An 8,399-nucleotide genomic window follows, 5' to 3' on the forward strand; every position below is an offset into this window, starting at 1 on the left:
GGTGAGGCCTAGAGACGGAGCAGGGCTAGTATTGGGAGAAGATTTTATCAGAACTTTTATCAGAGTTTTTATTTTGTTTTGGAACAATTGTAATATTTTATATTATTAAACTTGGTTTTTATTATGGATTTTATGTTGGAGTTATAGTAGAGGTTTTGACATTATTTATTACTACTATAAGATTTTATTTTCCCCGCGTTTTGGGAATATAAGTTATAATAAATGAAGTTTTATTATTTACTTCTTTATTTTATTATTTAAATCTGTAATATCCGGTCGGGATGTTACATTATGCGCTTGAAAAAAAATGAAAGGCAACTTAAAGATACCCGAGAAAGACCTTTCAAGGTATCATCCTAATATGATCAAGTATCATCGGATCCATAAAAAGATCACCATGTATCACCCTAAGATGATCAAGTATCATCATATTCATAAAAAGAAAATCATGTATCATCTTAAAGGAGAAAGATTCATCTAATCGAAAAAAATATTATCATGTATTGTAGTGTTAAGCTCAATGTTGATTGGGTCATTAGGCCAAAAGTCGACTTGACATCAAGTCCAATACTGATGAGTGTGAAAGGCTAGGTCAGAAGTGGGGAAGATACGAAGAATACTTCATAATAGAAGGAAGAGATCGAAATTGGGAGACAACTATTAATTGCTTATGGCTAATCAATCTTAGTACTTTTTTGCTATAACAAGTATAAATATTGTATAAGTGTGATGTTAAATATTGTTTTTTAGCCTTAAGCTTTATAAAAGTTAAGGTTAAGGTTGGGGAGCTATGTAATGTTAGGGTCGATCTAGTCTTTAACTATCCAAAGTCTGATACTGTCTTTAACTATCCAAAGTCTGATTTAGTCTTTAACTGCCAAAATACTAGTGGGATTGCTAAGACAGAAGTATGAGGTAGTAAATGAGGACTTTAATGTTGATAACTCAAGTAATTGTCCAAAACATGACAAAAGACGTGAATTAAATAGAAAAATTTAATAAGCATTGAAGAGGAAGAGAATCCAAGGGGTCAGAAAGATGAACATAAAAGAGAACCTTAAGGGAGGAGATGGACAAAACACTTTAAGCGCTTTAATTGATCTCATTCTCAACCTTTTGGCTAAAACACAAACCAAAAGAATTCAGGTATTAGGAGTTAAAAACCTAAGGCTATATTTAAGATTTACACCGTTTAATCGAAATATATTTAAAAAAATTCTCATATTTACTATTTCTTTATTAGAATTTTATAACTTCTTCGAATATTTCTTTCTTTCAAAACCTTTTTGAATGAAAAAAAAAATACTCTCTTAAAAAAATTATTCCTAGGGATTCTTAACTATAAAGAGATAAACATGAAGTTTAATGTCAAAACATCTAACAATACATATACCCTTCCATTAAGAGAAAAAAAATATAGCAATATATATATATATATATATATATATATATATATATATATATATATATATATATATATATAAAAGTATACGTATAATTAGATTTATAAAAATAATACAAGTTTTTATCTAAAATATTCAATAGCATAGCTAAACCTTGTTTTCAAACTTTTTCATTTTTGAAAGTTATTTTATTGATCAGGTGTTATGTATGAATATGAATTGTAAAGAGTTATAGAAGAAAATCTAATGATATATTAAAAGTAAACTACGTGTGAAAAAGGAGTTTGACTAACGGAGAAGAAAATCTAATGTAAACTACGTGGGAACAATATAATGGTTGAACAACGTCTGGAACATATCAATTAAGTGACAGATCCCACATTGGTGAGGACTCTGACAACAAGCTGAAGGTCAGAATATAAAAGTTCAACATTTGGTGAGTTTAAAGCATACCTTTCTCGGCCTTTTGGCTAAGATCAAGTGTAGTATCTGTTCTTATCAGTTTAATATCTGATATGTGGATCATTGGTCCACACGATATTAAATTTATTTTTTAAGGGAGAGGGCCAACTGCAGTGGCTTGCTACTGCGGCTCTTAAGCATCATCTTTGTTTTGCACTGCTGCAAAGTTTAGGTGCATCCCTCTTATTTTAGTTCACTTTTTTATATATTTGATCGTATATTACTATATTATTTAGTGTCATATAATATGATTCATCAATATGAAGTTTGCATTGCTGAGTGAAGTGATGTGTCTTCTCATTTTAAGTCCATTCGTGTTCTCATTCTAAAAGCATAGCAAGGAGATGCTTATTCTGCTAAGTATTTCTGAATTTGGTAATATTTGGTATGCATTTAGACAGTAAGATAGACAATTCTGAATTTGAAGTTGCATCCACATTAAAATATTCTATTTTACACTTTCCAGATAGTTTAAATCTCTGTGCATAAATCCTTGACTTTACAAAATTCAACTATAGTATTAGCCAAAAGACGCCAATCTGCTAGACAAAAAAGTTTATACTTACTACTTTCAAAGAGTACAATCAAATATATTTTAATGGTGAAATGTCAATTAGGTTTCAACTTTTTCAATAAGTATATTGGGTCTATTATAGTGCAATAAGGTCGTATCCATAATAATTTGACTCAGTTTGACAATCGAACAGTAGATGTGTTTTGATTTATATTAATAAGGATAAACTAAATAAATATGAGAGAGGTGATGTCAATTAGGATGTTGGGATTAAATTTAGCCTCTTAACTTCAACTATATTGCCCTTTAATTATCTATATATTAAGTTCTTTATCTTATTGTTCGTGGAAGTATGCTTACTTGTAGAACTAACCACATGTCTGTGCGTTAGAACCTAAGGGTGTTAAACTTAGGATTTCCCAATCTAGGTGGAGGAACCTTTGCTTTGAGAACAAGACTCTTTACATAAATTGAGCCCACATATCCATGTCTGATATATGCCAAGGGTCAGGATACTTGATTGGATCTAAACACTAGACTAGATGTCTCTACATCTAGTGCTGATGAGGTGCGATGATTAGCCAAATCACCACAGAGTAAAATACAAACCAAGTAACCAACATGTAAAACAAGAACACAATAGATATATAATCAAGTGCAATACAGAGAAAGTTTAAAAGTTACATTTAATCTCAACTATGGGGGAATTTGCTCCTGATGATGAATACAAGATGAACATGGAGAAGCATCCTTCCTTCCATAGCCTTACAAGATATTTACTACAAACTGTACTAATATAAGTGTATATCTCTCTAGAATATATTATAGAACTAATATATAAGTTAGCATCCAAAATCAGCATGAAAATAACAGAGGTCATGCCCTGTATTTATAGATTTTAAAGTGTTGAAAGTTTAGTCATGGAGGTTTCCTTCCAAGGCGGGTTTCTTCTCAAACTTCGGCATTCATCTTTTGAAGTTCAGCATTGGAGGTTTCCTTTTCGTGCTAAGCTTCAAATCTAGAGCTTCACGTTTCATTGCAGTGAAGTTTTCTTAAAATGTGGCTTAAGCACCAAATTTCGTTGCTCGGCTGCAAGCTTAAAATTTAACTTTCTCAGATCATCTTTTGGCTTGAGCTTCAACTTTTGGAGCTCAACACCAATTTTATAATTTACTTCATTTTACCTTCAAAATAGCACAAAATGTATTAAATTCTATTTTTTCTATTTTCTCATCACCTCATTCTGTAATTATTAAAATTAGAGCAATTCTAATGATTTTTACATTGATTTAGTTCAAGATAAGTGTCTAAATGATATGTAATTTAACTAATAATTGACACTTATCACATGTCCCAACTTTAAGTCTTTGCTTGTCAAGCAAAGCTTGAAACAGTTCGACAGAATGGATTCAAAAAGATTTGATAATGGTTGGTTTAGAAATTTATAGTTCACACTTCATCGGAAAGATAGGAGAAATGCAATCAAGTACTTGAATTGGAACCAATGAAATCAGTTTGACACAAATGCAATTCAGTTTTTAAAGCTAAAAATCAAACAATGGTTCTCTCAAATGATTTTCTATTTAAGTGCAGAATTGCATCCTCCCAAGTGGTCAAAGTGTTTGTTCTCTTAGCATCCTCTGCAATTGTCCACTTGGCTTTGTATTTTCATGCATTAATAAAAGAAACATGTCTTTTACTTGAATATTCCAATGACATGTTTGTTGAGTTTTGTAGACGCTGGTAGCTCTGATACATACATCTGGCGGTTGTATGTGGTCTGTTATTTATAGTGTTTTTTGAACGGATCATGGACACTTTGAATGACTTGCATGTTTTTGAATTCCAGATTCTTGAACAATAACAATTGTATGCTCGATTTTCCAAATGCTCATTTTTAGTGCAGGAGATTGAACATTTAGGACATATTCTACTATAAAGGCCTGGCTTCAGCAAACAAATGTGAAAGAATTAGATGGAGTTCTGGAGTTAAGTGGATATTATTGACGATTTAGATTTATAAAAGCATACGACAAGCTAGAAGCACATCTAGTAACAAAGTCCCACATTAGTCAAGACTGTGACAATCAGATGGAAATCTTAATATAAATGTTCCACGCTTACAATGTTAAAATTATACCTTTCTCGGCCTTTTGGCTAAGATCAAGTGTAGTATCTGTTCTTATCAGTTTAATATCTGATATGTGGACCATTGGTTCACACGATATTAAATTTATTTTTTAAGGGAGAGGGCCACCTGCAGTGGCTTGCTACTGCGGCTCTTAGGCATCACCTTTGTTTTGCACTACTGCAAAGGTTAGGTGCATCCCTCCTATTTAGTTCAGTTTTTTATATATTTGATCATATATGACTATGTGGCTATATGATTGCTGAGTATTGTGATGTGTCTTTTCATTTTAAGTCCTTATGTGTTCTCATTCTAAAAGCATAGCAAGGAGATACCTATTCCTTATGTGGCTATATATATATATTTAATGTACTCTTTTATGATGAAATTGGAATCTCAAAACTCTGCTACTACTTTCCATTTGTATATGTTTACACAGAATGTTTGTTTATGCCATAGAGACTTATGTCAAGCAAAACTGTCTGATACAGCTAGTCCAATAGACTCATTTTGCTGTGTTAGCTTCAACAAAAGAATACAAACATCTAAGGACTATAAAGTATAAGATCCATTCTCTTTTTTCTAGATTAATTCAATTATTCTCTGTTTCATCCATAAAGATAGCACAAGCTCTCCCAACAACATTCACAATTTGGGTGCAGTTGCGTTTTTGTTTCCAACTTCTCATGAAAAAGTGATTGTTTTTAAAGGAAGGCAATAGAGTGAGATTGAAACAAGGAGTTTGGAGAACCAAAAAAGAAAGAGGCAACACTCACAAAAAGAAAACAGTACAAAGAGAGAACTTAGAGAAATAAGTAAATGTCTTAAATTTGTCATGATTTTCATTGTCGTTTCCCAAATATGAAGTATAAGCATTCATTGGATTGTGGTCCGTTCAGTTGTCTTTTGTTTTCTTCTTCTGTCCTTCCCTTGCATGAAGTGTGTCATGGTCGTGTGTTCATGTTTTCATGCGTGAATAAAAGGCACGTGTCTTCTACTTGTATATTCCAATGATGTGCTTGTAGAGTTTTGCAGACATTGTATGTGGTGAGTCTGTTATTTATAGTGCAGCCTTTTATACTTCATAATATTCTTTTAGCTTTTTCAAAAAGCAAAAATTGACAACTCGATCATGTTTTAGATTGAACTAGATGCCTAAACAGCACATTATATATTTATAATGCCATATCTAATCTATATTCCTATTGATAATATGAATATACTAATAATAAACTGGTTTTTTCACGCATCATGACATTTTGAATGGCTTGTCATGCTTTTTGGCATGACAAATGGTTTCAAAGCTTAATGAATGATATTTTTAAAGATATGTTGAGGAAATTTGTTCTCAATTTTTTCAATGACATCTTAATTTATAGTTCATTATAGAATGAGCATATACATGGTTTAGAAGTGGTTCTCCATATTCTTGAACAATAGCAATTGTGTCCTCGATTTCCAATATCCTCATTTTTCCTGCATGAAATCGAGTATTTAGGACATATTCTGTCGGGTCTAGGTGTTGCTATGGATACTTTAAAACTGAAAGCTATAAAGGACTGGCTTCAGCAAACAAATTTGAAACAATAAGAAGTTATAGAAATCTGAATATAAATGTTCTAACACTTACCGTTAGGAATTCAAGTGAGTCTAAGTCCCACATTAATTAGAAATGAGAAAGTAGAGTATTATATAAAGATAGAAACCCATAAACACATCATTTTAAGGTTTTAGGTTAAGAGTGATGTCAATACGTTATATAATTGATATTACTTTTCATGATATTTGTGCTTATGGCTTAGTTTAATATATTATGATTTAGTCACATGCACCGGTCAAGTGAAATAAAATTGTCTAACAAACTTGTTCAACATGCTCTTTTTGTCAGATTAAATTGGATATATATTTCTATCAGTTGTTGAATAGACTAAACTTTAAAATTTTCTGACTTTGGTATCTCTAGTATTTAGTTTGGCTTACAAACTTTATTAGCTTTTGTTTTAGAATATTTATGAACTTCGGTGTTGAGAGGGACAACTGTGCAGTGCTTTGCTACTGTGACTCTCAAGTATTATCTTTGCTTTCCGTTGCACCAAGGACCTGGTTCATCCCACCTAGATCAGTTCATTTTTTTATGATGCATTCCCACCTACAGTAGTTCAATTTTTTTTATGATGTTAGGTTTTATTTCTACATTCTTATTCTAATATGGTCAAATTTTGGTCAGAACTAACTCGACCGAATATAACCAAATTTTGGCGAGAACTAACTTGACCGAATATGGCCAAATTTGGGTCAGGACTTACTTTGCCAAATTTCAATCGCGGTCGAGTCAAGCGAATACAGTCAAATTTTGTTTAAGATCGACTCGGTCAAATTTTGATAGGGTGACTCGACTGAATTCGACTCAATTTCGATTAGGACCAACTTAACTGAATATTACCAAATTTCGGTTGCGACCAGCTCGGTGGAAACGGACAAATTTCGTCCAGAGTACTTCAATTACAATCGTACAAGTGATAATGTGTCCTTTTTATAGAGGTTGTTGTGTTTGCCCTACTCATGGTGATGGGCATAAGGTTTATGGGTAACACTCTATTGCAACTAATGTCTCCATCTAGAAATTCACGGAGGTTCTTGTTGAACTCAATCAGGAGCGACAATAGGGTAGTACCGTGAAAAATACAAAGTCAAAAGTTTAGGTTTTTATTCCAATCAGAAGTTAGGAGCTCTACACCGGAGACAAGTATAGAAATTGAATAATCTAATGTTTCAAGCCAAAAAATCCAAGTGCCTTATTCTTGGGTGGGTCTTTCTAATTATAAATAAATTGGTTACAAATCATTTATCTTCTAAATAAAAAGATTATATTTCAGTTACAATACAAAGATAATAACAATATATAAACTTCTTTATCTTTTACTAAAATATCTCCTATACTATAAGATTGGTTAATTAAATTAAAACTGGTTATATACTGGTTATATACTGAGCCTATAAACTTTAGAGCTGGTATGTCGATTTTAAGCCATGTGATAATTTGTTGTAAGTATTGAAATGGATAGTTTAGCTAAGAAGGAAGGTTTGAATTGACCTTTTAAGATTTTGTTTACCTTTTAGAAACTTAAAACCTCTTTTTTTTTAATCAAAAGGACCCTGAAATCATAATACAAGTATTGCAGAACTGTACATTTTTAATCAATTAAAACAAAAAATAGTTGATTGATTTTTTCATGTAATGTAATTTCAACAGATTAAAATACAGAAACAGTCATGTGAAATACTGAGAATTCTGCATAATTACGAATTTAAAGATGAACTCAAAACCAGTGTTCTAATCATATCAAGATTGATTTCAATCAACACAATTAATACAGAAACAAACCCAAATAATGTCAGATCACTCAAGAACCATTAAAAGACTATTAAACCCCAAATTCTTGAAACTTTATGTTAAGGACCAAGGATAGAAAACAAGAAACAAGCATAAGTACACAAATGTTTATATTGGTTCACTCAAAACTAAGCTACATCTAATTTATCAAGACAACATGAGCCTAATAATGTACTATATCAAAAGTTTTACAAAATCTCTCAAAGATAATACTTTTGAATAAAGCAAAAAACCAAGATTCTTGAATCCCACAAGAATTTTATCCCTAACATTGTAAAATTCCCACTTACAAACTTGGAATCACACCAAGAACAACGCAAAAGAACAAAAACAACCAAACCTGATGAAAGCTCTCCCTAGCCAACCAAACATGTGTTCTTCTAGCTTCAACCAAACAAAACTTTGCTCCAAGACCAACAAAGATCTTCAAATACCAGCTACAAATTGTGTAATCCAAAGAGTGAGAGAGTTTTCCAAATTTATATCACTGTTTTCGCG

General features: G+C 31.7%; 2 non-coding genes across 2 annotated transcripts; both read left to right on the forward strand.

The window, feature by feature from the left end:
* The first annotated feature begins 1,852 nt into the window (after nucleotides 1–1,852).
* On the forward strand, nucleotides 1,853–2,048 carry LOC114179996. Its single transcript, XR_003603576.1, has one exon. It is a non-coding gene; the product is annotated as a U2 spliceosomal RNA (small nuclear RNA).
* A 2,467-nt stretch (nucleotides 2,049–4,515) lies between these two features.
* On the forward strand, nucleotides 4,516–4,711 carry LOC114180009. Its single transcript, XR_003603587.1, has one exon. It is a non-coding gene; the product is annotated as a U2 spliceosomal RNA (small nuclear RNA).
* The last annotated feature ends 3,688 nt before the right edge of the window (nucleotides 4,712–8,399 follow it).

This window comes from Vigna unguiculata, chromosome 3 (genome assembly GCF_004118075.2).
Source record: "Vigna unguiculata cultivar IT97K-499-35 chromosome 3, ASM411807v1, whole genome shotgun sequence".
NCBI classification, from domain to species: domain Eukaryota; kingdom Viridiplantae; phylum Streptophyta; class Magnoliopsida; order Fabales; family Fabaceae; genus Vigna; species Vigna unguiculata.